The following is a 16,417-nucleotide window of genomic DNA, read 5'->3' as shown; positions in this document are numbered from 1 at the left end:
TAATATAAACCTAGGCCATATTGGAGATTCAAATCAAGTGCCATTAGGTGAATAGAATTGAGCCCTAGAATTGTTCACTAGTGGTATCTTATGCTCCAATTATGGAACTTAAGAATAACCTAGTGTTAAATCCTATGACTAGAACCATGTGTGTTGATTAACCACTTATATCAACCACCTGTGCTCATAAACTAAAAAACCAAACAATGATGAGAGTAACACCTACTCTAGGTAATTCAAGGTGTTATTAAATATAATCCTAGTACTACCTTAGGGAAATGGTTATAATAAAACCTACAAGACCTTAATCAGCAAGTGCTCACATAAAATTATGTGTAAGTGACAAGTCTTCAAATAGAAACCAAGCACTAATAACAATCTATGAAATACTTTGAGTTCAATGTATGAACTCTAATCATTCCAAAGGATTTGATTCATAAGAAAAAGGGAAAGTAAAATGAGAATACAAAATAATACCTAAATGGAAATTGACATAAAGCTTAACTGTACTAAACCTTTCTTTAGAACAACAAAACCATGTAATTACTATGGCTGTTAAGTCCTAATTAAAATAATTAAAAACATCTGAAAGCAGAATTGAATTCAAAATTTGAATTCAACAAATGAGAATTCAAAACAGAAAATAGAAAAGAAAAAGAAAAGAAGAGAAAACCCACCTGGACCTTACCTGGCCGAGCTGTCCAGGAGGAGCCCAATTCGCAGCCCAGCACCACAGCTCATCAGCAACCCATCGAGCAGCCCAACAACACCAGCCCAGCGCAGCCCAATATGAAGTCCATACCGTTTCACGCTTTAAAAATCGTGCGGGGAGGCACTGTCTCCTTTGTCCTCGCATGGACGCCACGAGACGCCGTGGTCGATTTCGCCGGCCACGTCCTTGTCGCCGATAAGCACCGGCCCGGATGCAAGCCTCGTCCCGTAACCCTAGCGCATGGCCGTGGAATCCGCAGCCGATCGGACCATTAAGATTCGGGCATCAAAAACCCTAACCCGCACCTCCACCGTATCTCGGCCGCTCGTCGCCGATGCTCGTCGATGTTCCAGACCACCTCGAGGCCTATAAAATCACCAGAGTGACCGTCGTGCCATCCTTGTTCACCTCCGCCCAACCAATCTCTCTCAGACCCTCTCTCTTCACTGCAAACCGTCTGGCTCAGTCGCCGGCGTCGGAGAAGAAGCCGATGATGGGAGCCGCCCCAGACTCCGGCAAGAAGTCTAGGAGATGCGCCTCGATGCGTAGAGCCTCTGTGCAGAAGCACGCATCCAGGGGAGCCACGAATCGGTCCAATTTCAACATCCCCTTCCGCAGCACCTCGCCGGAATCGGCGAATTCCTCGCCGTCTCCGTCAACAATCGACGACATCGACCACACCGTGAGCTTCAGGGTATGATTGCGCTTCTTTAGAACCCTCTATTGCATCCTAGGGCCGTCTGTAGCTCGCTTTCGAGACCTCGCCGGAGTTTCTCCGCCGCGGGCATGTTTGCTGGCGATACTCCGATGATCTATTCAAGAAACCGACCCCACCATCAAACTCAGCGTGTAGAGGGGGTCCGGATAGTGCTACTCGCGCGACTCAGTAGGCCATAAATCGGCGTCGCCGTCGCGTGTTGACTCGCCGACGGCGAGTTGACCGGTGGGGTGATGTGGCAGTGGGGTCCGAAGCTGGTTTGACCCAGTCAACTGCCAACGAGGCAGCTGACTCAGCCCAGACCCCACATGTCTGCATCTGGGGGGTAAGTTAGGGCGGTAGCTTTAGTAGTTTTTGTTTTATTTCAATTTCACTATTCCAGAAACTTTGAAAAAATTTAGAAAATTCATATTAACTCAGAAAAAATTAAAATAAGATATTAAAAATTCTTTGAAAAGAAATCTCTATTTAATAAAAATATAATATGAAATTTTTATTTTTAATAAAAATTCAATTATTTAATACTGATTAATTAAGCCTTTAATTTTAATTCCAAATTTAATTAAAAGTTAATAATTTAAGAAAAACCTTTAAAATTAATAAAAACCAGTAAGCAAATTAGGAAAATATTAAAACAAATTTTCCTTTGCTTATAATTTATTAAATCATTATTAGTGAGAATTAAACCCTAATTAATAATTACCTAGTTATTAATTATTTAAAATAATAAAATTCCAAATTCAATATTATTTATATTCCCAAATAATTAATAACTTCAACTTTAAATTGAAGTTATTAATCATAGAACTATATGGTGATTAAGAAACCCTAGTTCCATATGGTAGAAAACTAGGAACTCATCATTTCATGTGTAACCCTAAAACCCTAATTCAATTAAGAACCTTAGCTCCACTACTTCATATGAACCCTAAATTATTCCCAAACATAAACCCTAAGTAACATGTGATCATGTTACTTCATTAGTAATCATAGATTCATATTTAGCAACTAAACGCTTGTTCAAATCCACATAACATATGGGAACCCTATCACTACTAATTAGCATCCCATGTGTTCATCTTAATCAAACCTAGTTCCTATCACAAGGATCTCATCCTTAATTAACCTTAACTAGCATCACACCATTGTGATGAGCTCCAATAGCATCTATACCCAATATTTATCATTATATCCCATACACACTAAACCCTATTAGTGTGAGATAATTATTAAACACCTATTTAGGAAACCACCATTTCTTACATAGTGAATCCAATAACAAAACCTAGACAACCTCAAACCTAATTGATATACTTCTTATTACTTAAGAAGTATGTTCTTCGAAAGTTATTCTTTTAAATAAAATAAGGAATCATCATCAACCCTGCTTATAAGGACCTATAAACCCTAGCCAGCTATCACTAGCAAGATAAACCAACCTTGACAACAACCATGTATAATGAATTTCTTAGGATGCCTAGGCTTATCTTAACCTTACAAGCCCTAGGTGTTGATGAATCCAACTTTGATGGGACCCATCTAATATTTACTCCAGCAACTACCTGAAACCATAGTCAACCATAGAAACCCAACCTAATTATCATACTTGTTCTTTATCAAAGAACATGTTCTTCAAAAGTTATTCTTTTGAAGTATATGATAATTAATCATTAACCATGCCATATAGTGCTAAAACCAACCACTATTCATTACATGTTAAGATTATACCAAATGTTATTGTTATGTGCTATTAGTGTTATTATTATTTATTACAGCACCTATTTATGATAACAAGCAACCAATTCTTAATAAGAACCTTGTTTGTGAATCTTTGAATCACTCTAAAAGTGTAACACACCCTAAAACAAATCATTTCAACTCACTAATCCTAAATCATCGGGGTTAGGTCACGCTTAGAGCGATTGCATCTCATTCTTATGCATTATTACATCCTTGCCAATCTTTTAAACATCGTCCTTACCGGACGATGATGCTATTTCAGAATTTGGAGTTATTGCGTATCGAAGACCTTGCCTGCATAATCTTGCAGTCAAGAAAGGCAAGTTCATCGCTTGCTCATGTCATTTGAGTATCTTTATCAAATTACTTGCAAAGTACTATGATTATCACTATTGCATAAAAACCAAAACCACTACTTTCATAACTATGAATATGACTATGTGGTGGGCAATGGAACCATGGATTGTGTTGATATGGTGGAGGTTCCATTGCAAGGGTTTATATCCATCTAGGATTGAACAACAAATGTCGCCAGTGATTCTTGTGCCGTAATACCCGTGTTAACCATAAGATCCGGAGTGGGACGGAGTAGTCAAAAGTGTTTCCACCTCTCGTTCATCAACGGATGCGCTTTACCGTAGACACTTGTATCTGTCGGTGGCAAGAGGTAGGCTGGGGAAGCCTTAAGTCCCCACGGCATAGTCCGTAGACACTTGTCATTCGAAGAACAAGCGGTAGGCTGGGGAAGCCTTAAGTCCCCACGGTATTGCGGTCTATGATGGGTTGCAGCTACCGGCGTAGGAGTGTATGGTAGAGCCCAGCATCGTCGTCGTGGTCGGGGTCCACCTTGAAATCTACAGGAATAATGGGACCGGCGTGGACCCAGGGTCGGTGCATGCAACAACGGGTGGGTGTTCGAGGTAGCGGAGGAACATGATTGGCTAGACCTTATACCGGGCCTCACACCAAAGGAAGTGTGGACGGGTCGCCCCCGGTTGGCACCAAGGTTAAGATCTCTTATGGGTAAAGCAACACACCTCTGCAGAGTGTAAAGAACCGTGACCTGTCACTCCCTGTTCCGGGATATGGAAGCTGCGAACGCGGCCGGAAAGGAGCTCCATGAAGTTCTAGTAAACCGGTGAAGGCCGACGGACATAGTTCTTCCGAATAAAAGCAACCTTTTGAAGAAATGGTTATGAAAACCTGCATTGGTATTAGACTTTCTGGTCTAATGCTGTAGCTAGTGCATTAAACACCTCTTTCCTATAATGAACTTGTTGAGTACGCTCGTACTCATCCCACTCTTAAATCCCCTGCTTAGATATGGAGGCATCGAAGGAGGATCTACAGTGCAACTCGAAGGCCGAGGAGTCAACAACTACTTCAAGTGACAGGACCCTGTCAGAGGAGTCAGATACCACATCCAACAAGGATAAAACCTAGTTTAGCCATAGAAGGGAGCTAGCATCCTAAACTTAGCTCCTACTTAGCTAGAATCTATTCTTAGCCTCTGTAGGTAGTTAAATACTCTGCAAATAGAGTTCGTGATAGGACTAGACTACGAGTCGTTCTTCCGGAGTTTATTTGCGGTTTTACCTCATTGTAAAGTAGGAGGTCTGTGATGATCTTATGTAATGGAGTCAATGTTATAATTCTATAGACATGCCTTGGACCCGCATATGTTTACGTTGTACCACTCGAGCGATATAATACTAGTGGAACGGTGTTTCATTGGTGATATATCGGACTTGCATACTACACCATGCGGTGGTATGCCGGGTCACCACAGTTGGTATCAGAGCAAATGCTTTGACCCTAGGATTAAAACCCTTTAAAGGAGACCTATAGGATTGGTAGTGTCTATAGGAAGTTGTCCTAGGTAAACCAAATACTTCTTATGACTTGAGATGGTTATTCTCTTAAGAATAATCCTGACACACTTGAGTCAACATTTCTTACCTATCCTTATTAAGCAAAGTTAGTCAGCTAATCCCCAAATATATAGTATACCATTAAGTCCTTAAAACAATAAATGAGTAGATCACAGTTGATATACAATACATGGTAGTCCAAAGAGAGGATACAACCATAAGGAAGATATCCTATTGGAAGATGTGTACCAACACCTATTATGATTAAATAAAAGTATTCAGACCTGTAATAGGAGTAATATCAAGTGATGAAGATAATTAAGATATCCTAATAGAAGATGTAAACCCAGATAAGTAATGAGTAAGTAAAATTATCTAGACTTGTGAAACAATTGATAGTAAGTGATAACTCTGAGTTATGTGAGGTAGTATAAACCATGATGAGTCAATCATGGGAGGTAAGGAAGAGTGATATGAATAAAATATGCTTACTTACATGGTAGAGTTGTTAATCATATATGATTCACCCGAGAATCATTATGTGATGGAATAGAACATCATAAACATTTAGGAGGAAAACAATAAGAAGCCAATTGTTCCACAATAGTGCAAGAATTGTGTTCCAAAAACATGGGAAGTGTGCCAAACACATCATGAGCATAGTCTTATGATAGAAACACTTGGAAGTATAGTAGCTATATTCCAATAGCTATGTGCTTTGAGTAGCAATGTTAGAACCGAAAGACATCATGTGAGGTAGTCCTCAACAAAAGAGAAGTTAAGTTAGTACTTCCAAAGAAAACTAGGTTAACCTTAACTATCCTAGACCACTTTGTTTCAAGTTTATCTCATTGCAAATGTGCAATTAAGATAAATGTTGAGACAAATAGTAGAAATCCACTTATTCGTGCTAAGTATCACAATATAAACCTATATTATGTGGTGTTCTATACTACACATCGGAGCCTGATGTTTAGAGATGTCTTACTCAACAATCATATTCAGGCTTATGATGATGTGTATTATAAGCACAAAGCTGAATCTTCTTGGATTTTATTGGATTTTCATTGTTTGACTAGATCCATACATGAAGTTTGACTTTGGTATGCAAATGCATGTTGCTATATCAAGTTCTTACTTAATGCTATAGATCTAGAGGGTAATGGTATTCGTGTGAGGAAGCGACGAATTCTGGAAGATTCCGAAGACAAGACGATGAAGGTTCATCGGAGGAAGGAAGTAAAGTTGTGGGAAGTAACCACAATACTCTGAAAGAAGTACATTCAGAAACTCCTGCTTACCTCAACAGAGGAGTACTTTAGCACGAAAGAAGCATGAAGGTGAGAAATATAATGATTATGGTGAAGCTGAAGCAGATCCATAGTCAACATAGAAGAGGGAATGCATGGGAAATCACTTAGGATATTATAATCATAGTCTCAGCTAGTGGTTTTCTTGCAAAATAAACCCTGAATGAAGGAAGGTGATATATAAAACCATAGCAGATATAAGAAGACCATAGTTGATATCAGAAGACCCCAATTGGTATAGGATCAATACTGCGAGACAAAGCAGAAGATGTCTCGTCCAGTTAATCAGAACCTATAATAGAATCCATTTTATTTAGATATCAAATAGCCACAGTTGGTATAATAACCACAGCTGGTATCAATTGGTATTACAAGTATTCCACGATTTAATTATTTGCATCAAAAGTTTGTGAACAAATAAAACTCTTGTCAGCCAAATAGCTAGATCTATAAACATTTAGTCGAAGGATTCACATTGGATGTCCACAATTGAGTGGATACACCATAAACTTTCTTCGCGACACCTTAGAAAAAGTAAAACCCATAAGTTAGAACCAGACCAATATTCCAACCATAAGTCCAATAGTTGGAAGAAAAGGAGTTGAAGACCAAAAGAAAACTCTAAGGGGTAGAGTAAAGAGTGAGTGGAACGTACAATAACTCAATATTTTGAGCAAGAAAGATGATGAAGGTCTGAACTGAGAGGAAGTTCGATCTTATTTTCATAAGATTGTTGAACAATACTTTCAGAAGAAGGTCAGACCAGAAGCCGAGGTTCATACCTCGAGGACGTAAGAAGTGGATTATAACTTGAGCAAGTGAGTAATATTTACTCAGAAGTACGATAGCTCAAGTCAGCTAAGTTTAATGAAGTTGGACGAAGAAAATACCAAAGACCAAATAAAGATCTAGATGGCCAAAGATCGAAGAAGATTGAACACATCAATACCAAAGACTAATAGAATGATTCCTTTCATGGAACCTAAATAACCAAAATAGTTTTAGGTATCACCTATAAACCATGATTGGATGGACTAAATTAATCTAACCCATTCTTAGAGGAATAAACCATCATGATCATTTCCATGGTAAGTATCTTACCAAGTATCATTACTGCACTTTTGGTAGTAAGGGAAAACAAAGACCTATTTTATCAAATAGGAGAATGTTATCCAATTAGTCCTCAATAAAGACTGCCAGGACAAGAAGAAGTCCCAATCCTGGAATCTTCAATGAGATAGGAAACAAGATTATAATAGCTGGAAGAAATCAATGAATCAAAGTAAGAGCCATGGTTCAGAGACAAGTATTATTAGATTCTGGAGAAAAATCATAGAACTGGAGCAAGAAACTGATGTTCAGATATAAACCTGTTATCACCAGAATTTGACCAAGTCAGAGGTGGGCCGCGATCAAGATGGGCTTGAAGATTACATACAGAAGAAGTACGTGAATCGGCCTTATATGCAACGTTTGGGCTAGTTTGCCCGTGTATCTGTACCATAGTAGGATTACGTGTCGGTTAGTTAGAGCTTGCTTCGTGCACGGTCGGGATTATTCCCACATTAGAAAGTCCCCTGGACTATAAATATGTATCTAGGGTTTATGAAATAAACAACAACCAACGTTCAACACAAATCAATCTCGGCGCATCGCCAACTCCTTCGTCTCGAGGGTTTCTCCTGGTAAGCACCATGCTGCCTAGATCGCATCTTGCGATCTAGGCAGCACAAGCTTATTTACGTTGTTCATGTGTTGCTCGTGCTGAAGCCTTTTTGATGGCGATCAACGTAGTTATCTTAGATGTGTTAGGGTTAGCATTGTTCTTCGTATCATATGCTGTCGTAGTGCAACCCTTATACATCTAGCCGCCTTACACCTATCTTAGGTGTAGGGGCGGCACCCCGCTTGATCATCGTTTAGTAGATCCGATCCGTTACGGTTGCTCCTTGTTCTTCAGGGATTAGTTTAATATCCGCAATAGTTAGGCCTTACAAAGGGTTGGAGGATCCGGCGGCGTGTAGGGTGTAGTTTGCTAGCCCTAGACAGGATGTTCCGGGGATCAACCTCGTGTTGGTTTTTAGGCCCTGTCTAGGATCGGCTTACGATCACCGTACGCGAGCGCGAGGCCCAATCGTGAGTAGGATGATCCGATTATGCGGTGAAAACCCTAAATCGTCGTAGATCGCTTTAGCTTTATCTTGATCAAGCAGGACCACCATATATTCGTACACCTCGTACGAATCATGGGTGGATCGGCTCTTTGAGCCGATTCACAGGACAACCTGAGAGCCGATCGAGGCTCGTATTTAACGTTTACGTGTATGCCATGCAGGAACTAAGCGAGGCATCATCCAACACCTTCCTGACCAGGTATAGGTCAGGTGGCACGCCCTTGCGACAGCATCGGACGTGTGACCAGAAGGCTTTGCGGGCCGTCGCTCCGAGGGACTGGGGCCAGCCGCAGCCCTAGTTGTTCCCGGCTCTACGGTGTTGCCGGCCGCTGCCCGCCGGTGGGTTTCGACCGCAACACATTCGGCACGCCCGGTGGGACAATCTTCGACATCCACCGCATCGCCATCTACATCCGAGATGGCGGAAAGCACTCCGGTCAAGTACGAGGATCCGACTGACGAGCTCAAGAAGAAGCATGACGAGATCAAGGCAGTCCTCGAAGCCGACCTCATCGGCTCTTTCCACAGAACCCGCTCCCATGGCATCAGGTGGAAGGGGTTCTCACCTGAAGGCGCACTCGATGGAGTGGACCTGTCCGCCCCGTCAGAAGAACGCACCAGGTCGCTGCGTCAGGAGATCAACTACATGGTGGCTCATTCGCTGCACCGCCACTCCGAGAGCTCCGGTGAACACTTTGGAGCGTGTCGCTCCGCGCGTGATCCAGAAATCATGAGCCACCGGTATTCTCCGTCGGGACCAGCTCGGGGACTTACAAAGGAGAGATGTCACTCCAGTCCCGTCCTCCGCTGCCGTTCGCATGGGCAGCACCAGAAGTGCCGAACTCATCGGCATACGTCGTCTACAAGATTGGTGGTGATCCTAGTGACTACCAATTTCTACCTGAGGCGCCCAAGGAGATCCCGCACGGATACACGTGCGCATACGTGCCAGACTGCAGTACCTGGGCACTCTCGAACCAGGCTGCAACATCAGGGGCCTCTGGAACAGCTCCATCAGGCTATCTACCCCTTGCACCAATAATGTTGCCGAGTATGAAGCAGTACGTAAGGGGATGGAGTTGCTAATTGAAGCCGGGGCAGAAGCAGTGGAACTCTTTGGAGACTCGAAGTTGGTGATCTCCCAGCTCACGGAAGAATACATGTGCGAGAGCGAGTCACTCTTCCCGTTATGGATGCATTGCCGCGAGCTGATGACACAGTTCAGGTACATAAACTTCAACTGGGTCCCGAGGTCGCAGAACACGGAGGCGAACGATCTCGCACAGATGGCGTCAGGCTATAAGGAGACGGTGGAAGGAGCCGATGTCCAGATACATTTCATGGAGCCAGACGATTGGAGAGCCGATATCTTCAATTACTTGAAAGATCCGGCTCGGGGGGCACCTAAACGGATAAGGTACAAGGCTATGAAGTATGTCCTTATCGGAGATGACATGTTCTATAGGACCTTGGAAGGGTTACTTCTCAAATGTTTGGGGACAGCCGAGGCAAATCGGCTCTTACACGAGGTACATGAAGGCGCCCGTGGAACTCATCAATCGGCTCATAAGATGAAGTGGTTGATCAGGCGATCAGGGTTTTATTGGCCCACCATGCTTGAGGACTGTTTCAAGTACTACAAAGGGTGTCAAGCATGTCAGAGGTTTGGGAGCATTCAGATGGTACTCGCATCAGCGATGAACCCCATCATCAAGCCTTGGCCATTTCGAGGATGGGGCATGGACATGATCGGCAAAATCCATCCTGCATCGAGCAAAGGCCATGAGTGGATCTTGGCCATTACAGATTATTTTACTAAGTGGGTGGAAGCCGTCCCTATGAAGTCAGTAAAATCAGAAGATGTTATCAACTTTATGAAAGAGCATGTCATTCATAGGTTCGGGATTCCCCAGACCATCACGACCGATGGAGGTTCGGTCTTCATCTCTAAAGAATTCAGAAAGTTCTGCGATGACATGGGAATTAAGCTGATCCGATCGTCTCCATACTACGCTCGAGCGAATGGACAGAGCTGAAGCGTCCAACAAAAGCCTTATCAAGCTGATTAAGAGGAAAATCGACGAGTACCCTAGGCGTTGGCATGAGGTATTATCGGAGGCTTTGTGGGCTTATCGTATGTCATGTCATGGAGCAGTGAAAACCTCGCCATACCATCTGGTCTATGGACAAGAAGCCGTGTTACCCTGGGAGATCACGGCTGGGTCGAGACGTGTGATGGCGTGTATTTCACACGTTCGTTGGGAACCCCAAGAGGAAGGTATGATGCGCACAGCAGCAAGTTTTCCCTCAAAAAGAAACCAAGGTTTATCGAACCAGGAGGAGCCAAGAAGCACGTTGAAGGTTGATGGCGGCGGGATGTAGTGCGGCGCAACACCAGAGATTCCGGCGCCAACGTGGAACCTGCACAACACAACCAAAGTACTTTGCCCCAACGAAACGAGTGAGGTTGTGAATCTCACCGGCTTGCTGTAACAAAGGATTAACCGTATTGTGTGGAAGATGATTGTTTGCGAGAGAAAACGAGTAAAACAAGTATTGCGAGCAGATTTGTATTTCAAGTATTAAAGAATGGACCGGGGTCCCGTTGACATCGAGAAACCCCCCGGCGGGCAGAGACGGGCAACACGAGTAGAGCCGGGAACAACTAGGGCTGCGGGCTGGCCCCGGTCCCTCGCAGCGACGGCCCGCAAAGCCTCCCGGTCGCACGTCCGATGCAATCGCAAGGGCGTGCCACCTGACCTATACCTGGTCGGGAAGGTGTGGATGATGCCTCGCTTAGTTTCCTGCATGGCATACACGTAAACATTAAATACGAGCCTCGATCGGCTCTCAGGTTATCCCGTGAATCGGCTCAAAGAGCCGATCCACCCATGATTCGAACGAGGTGTCCGAATATATGGTGGTCCTGCTTGATCAAGGTAAAACTAATTAGATCTACGACGATTTAGGGTTTTCACCGCATAATCGGATCATCCTACTCACGATTGGGCCTCGCGCTCGCGCACGGTGACCGTAAGCCGATCCTAGACAGGGCCTAAAAACCAACACGAGGTTGATCCCCGGAACATCCTTTCTAGGGCTAGCAAACACCACCCTACACGCCGCTGGATCCTCCAACCCTTTGTAAGGCCTAACTATTGCGGATGTTAAACTAATCCTTGATGAACAAGGAGCAACCGTAACGGATCAGATCTACTAAACTATGATCAAGCGGGGTGCCGCCCCTACACCTAAGATAGGTGTAAGGGCGGCTAGATGTGCAAGGGTTGCATAACGAAAGCATGTAATTCGAAGAACAATGCTAACCTTAACACATCTAAGATAACTACGTTGCTCGCCATCAAAAAGGCTTCAGCACGAGCAACGCATGAACAACGTGGGCAGGCTTGTGCTGCCTAGATCGCAAGATGCGATCTAGGCAGCATGGTGCTTACCGGAGAAACCCTCGAGACGAAGGAGTTGGCGATGCGCCGAGATTTGTTTGTGTTGAACGTTGGTTGTTGTTTATTCCATAAACCCTAGATACATATTTATAGTCCAAGGGACTTTCTAATTCGGGCGTGCACCTAACCGTGCACGGGTAAAACTCTAACTAACCGACACGCAATCTAATATGTTACAGATACAAGGGCCAACTAGCCCAAACTTTGCATGTAAGGCCGATTCACGTATTTCTTCTATATATATATTCTTCGAGTCCATCTTGATCGCGGCCCACCTCTGACTCGGTCAAATTCTGGTGATAACACATGCCCCCTGGTTTTGGAAATGACATTTCCAAAATCATTATGCTCTTCTTTCGTCGGGTCATGTCGTGGCAGAGCAGAACTGCCGCAGAATCTTCCATCATTACGCCTCGCCTCCTGGGCTTCTCTGCACGAATTGACAATTTCGGCATCACGTCCTCGAGAACCGTCACGGCATTAAATCTCCACTACTCCCTTTTTATTTATCTACGCCGAACAGTTCGCCACTTCATCCTTCTGCTCCAAACTAGCCTTCAGCCAAAAACAAATCCTCTCCTTTCATGGCTATGTCGTCCTCTTCCTCCTCTTCCGTTTCCCTCCAATCCTCCTCCTCAAACGAGTTGATTCCAGAAACCAACCAGATGGAGGCGTACAACCGGCGCGCTCCCAAGCATTGGGACAGGCGGGAGTGGGACTTCGATTTCGTGCCAGAGGGCGAAGAACTCGTCTGGTCAGATGGGGCCATCCCCCTGACTGACGGGGAGGATGACCTCCGATTCCTGATCGACGGAGCACTGGAGGCGGAGAGTGACGACGACGACCCTCCTTTCCGGGGTAAATTTACCTCCGTCACCAAAGAAAGAGAGGATGACGAAGACGAAGATATCTCCTCCGACATGAAGAAGGAACAGGAGGACGACACCTCCTCCGACGAACCGCCACCAAAGCGCATCCGTGGCTGGGCTTGGTCAGATGAGGATGATGACGATGACGAGGAAGAAGCCTCCGCTGAAGGTTACAGTAGCAGCAACGAGGACCTCGCCGACAGCAGCGATGACAACGGCTACCTCAGTGACGGCGAAGACAGCAACAGCCCTTAGAGTAGGGATCTACTAGCATAGGATTAGCTGCAGTAATCTTGTTCCTTTTGTCGAACAATCGGCTCTTCTTTGTAAGAAATCTTATTATCAATGAAAAAACTTCCTTCGATTTTGCCGATGCCCTTCATGCTGATTTAGCCGTTTGTTAGCCCAACCAATGCTCAATGTCCGGTGGCAACGTACTAGCTTTTCTCAATGATCTGCGAGACAGGCCAATTCAGTCATCCCTCCAAGTTAGACAGCTCCACCGATGATGATAGCACTTGGTACAGCTATTCGCAAGCAGGTCGGTGATTTGGTCTTTCAGGACAAGCTGCCCCCCGAGCCTCAGTCAAGGCGAGCAAGGTAATGAATCAGCCAAATGTGCCGCCATTGACCTCACATCATAACGTAGAGCCAGCCGATTTCAACAAAAAATCGGCTTCCCAGAGCAGAGAGCCTTCAGGGTGAGCTGCCCCCCGAGCTTCTTCAGTCTACTCCTCGCGCCTTGCTGGTCAGATCGGCTCCTTTCCTTCGGCGGATCTAATGCAATCCATCCTTGACCTGATCTGCACGTCCAGGCTGCTCTTGGCATTGTTTCTTGAAGAGAGGATCCGAGCCCTTAAACCACTCCATTGAGGAGTTCTTTCATTAGAGTCTCCCTTCGTGCTCCATTGATCCCCTGACAGTTATCCTTAAGTCGATGTCTGCTGCATCGGCTGTGCTCAAAATTTTTCGAATTTTTGGATTTTTTTTTTTACGGCCGACTTATGCATCGGCCCCCATACTTCAATACCCATCACCAAAGGATGAGACACTTCTACTGTATATCCTCGTGTTTTATCCACCTGGGTGCCCCCCCGAGCCGATTCTGTCAAGAGAATTGATGGTATCGGCTCTGTTGGATAACATGTTGAACCTAGGCAGAATGGATGGTGAGGATAATTTTGGCCGATTGCTGGAATCGGCCTCCACGTTGCTTGCTCGGTGAAGGTCTTGTGATGTCCCTTCATAAATTTTTTGGGGCCGATCACAAAGATCAGCCTCGCCACGTTTGCTCATTGCCGTGCTCTTGTTACTCGTTCAGGCCGGTAGATAAAACCAGCTCAATCTCTGACTTTATCATGTTGGTGCGCTTGCTGTCGTCCACCTTGAGTGCATCGTATAATCGTGGAGCACTAAGCTTCGTCGGAAGAACTAGCACCATGTTTGTGCCAGCCGATGTTTCATCATCGGCTTTCCTTTGCTTGGGGCGCCACTCCATTTTCCGTGGACGACCCTCTTCATCCGGGGTTCGCTGAACCTTCGCAGCCAGATCAGGCCTTGCCTTCCTCAATGTATGCAAGTATAACCTCTCGGCTTCCTCCAGGCCGCGCAATCGCTGAACCCTGCGTTTCTGGGAACGGCTGAGTCCATCAGGGCACCACCTTGGCCGGTGGTACCTGTCTTCTTCTTCTCCCTCGTCTTCTGAATCTTCGAGATCTTTCAACCGAGGGGACTCAGCGCGTTTGCTTTGTGGCGGGAGAGGCCCTAGGCGCTTGAACACGGACACGTTGGCTGTCTCCTTCTTCTTCTGGTTGCATTCTGGGCAGTTGCCGATTGTGGGCAATCGGCTCATTCCTGAGTCCCAGCAATGTTTGAAGAAAGGACAGTCCCAATGCCTATCCATGTCATCCTGCCCCCTTGACCTTCCTTCAGCGTGACGATTGTACCCGTCGTTGTTTCTATCATGCTGACGGTACCTCCTGTCCTCTGCATCAGACCGACAATTTCTCTCATCATCTATGTCGTAGCGCCGACGTCGGTCGTCCTGCTGCTCATATTTGTTGAGGAGGTGCTCGGAGAGTGGACGTTGATACCGCACGCTTCTCCCTTCTTCCTCTGTCCGGTACCGTCTGTCATCATCTCGGGGCCGGTCGCATGGATCGGCCTCCTCTTTATCCTTGCCACGGGAGTGGCTGCTTTCTGCTTCATCTTTGCCATGGCGGCTGCAAGCCCTGCCATGTTGACGCCAAAGGAGAACTCTGGCTGGCATATGGAGTGGCTGAGATCCACCATGTTGACGCCAGGCAACGGACGTGAGTTTCTATCGAGCTTGATATCGTGTGGCCGGGTCTTCTCAAAGGAGCCGATGAGTTCGGCTTCGAGGGTTGCCTTGATCTCGTCATGTTTCTTTTTGAGCTCATCGGGCAGATCCTCGTACTTGACCGGAGTGCTTTCCGCCATCTCGGATGTAGATGGCGATGTGGTGGATGTCGAAGGTGTGTCCCACCGGGCGTGCCAGAATGTGTTGACGTCAGAAACCCCCTGGCGGGCAGAGACGAGCAACACAGTAGAGCCGGGAACAACTAGGGCTGCGGCTGGCCCCAGTCCCTCAGAGCGACGGCCCGCAAAGCCTCCTGGTCGCACGTCCGATGCAATCGCAAGGGCGTGCCACCTGACCTATACCTGGTCAGGAAGGTGTGGATGATGCCTCGCTTAGTTTCCTGCATGGCATACACGTAAACATTAAATACGAGCCTCGATCGGCTCTCAGGTTATCCCGTGAATCGGCTCAAAGAGCCGATCCACCCATGATTCGAACGAGGTGTCCGAATATATGGTGGTCCTGCTTGATCAAGGTAAAGCTAATTAGATCTACGACGATTTAGGGTTTTCACCGCATAATCGGATAATCCTACTCACGATTGGGCCTCGCGCTCGCGCACGGTGACCGTAAGCCGATCCTAGACGGGGCCTAAAAACCAACACGAGGTTGATCCCCGGAACATCCTTTCTAGGGCTAGCAAACGCCACCCTACACGCCGCTGGATCCTCCAACCCTTTGTAAGGCCTAACTATTGCGGATGTTAAACTAATCCTTGATGAACAAGGAGCAACCGTAACGGATCAGATCTACTAAACTATGATCAAGCGGGGTGCCGCCCCTACACCTAAGATAGGTGTAAGGGCGGCTAGATGTGCAAGGGTTGCATAACGAAAGCATGTAATTCGAAGAACAATGCTAACCCTAACACATCTAAGATAACTACGTTGCTCGCCATCAAAAAGGCTTCAGCACGAGCAACGCATGAACAACGTGGGCAGGCTTGTGCTGCCTAGATCGCAAGATGCGATCTAGGCAGCATGGTGCTTACCGGAGAAACCCTCGAGACGAAGGAGTTGGCGATGCGCCGAGATTTGTTTGTGTTGAACGTTGGTTGTTGTTTATTCCATAAACCCTAGATACATATTTATAGTCCAAGGGACTTTCTAATTCAGGCGTGCACCTAACCGTGCACGGGTAAAACTCTAACTAACCGACACGCAATCTAATATGTTACAG

The sequence above is a fragment of the Lolium rigidum genome, chromosome 4, assembly GCF_022539505.1.
Source record: "Lolium rigidum isolate FL_2022 chromosome 4, APGP_CSIRO_Lrig_0.1, whole genome shotgun sequence".
Lineage (NCBI taxonomy): Eukaryota > Viridiplantae > Streptophyta > Magnoliopsida > Poales > Poaceae > Lolium > Lolium rigidum.
This window is presented reverse-complemented; position numbering follows the sequence as displayed.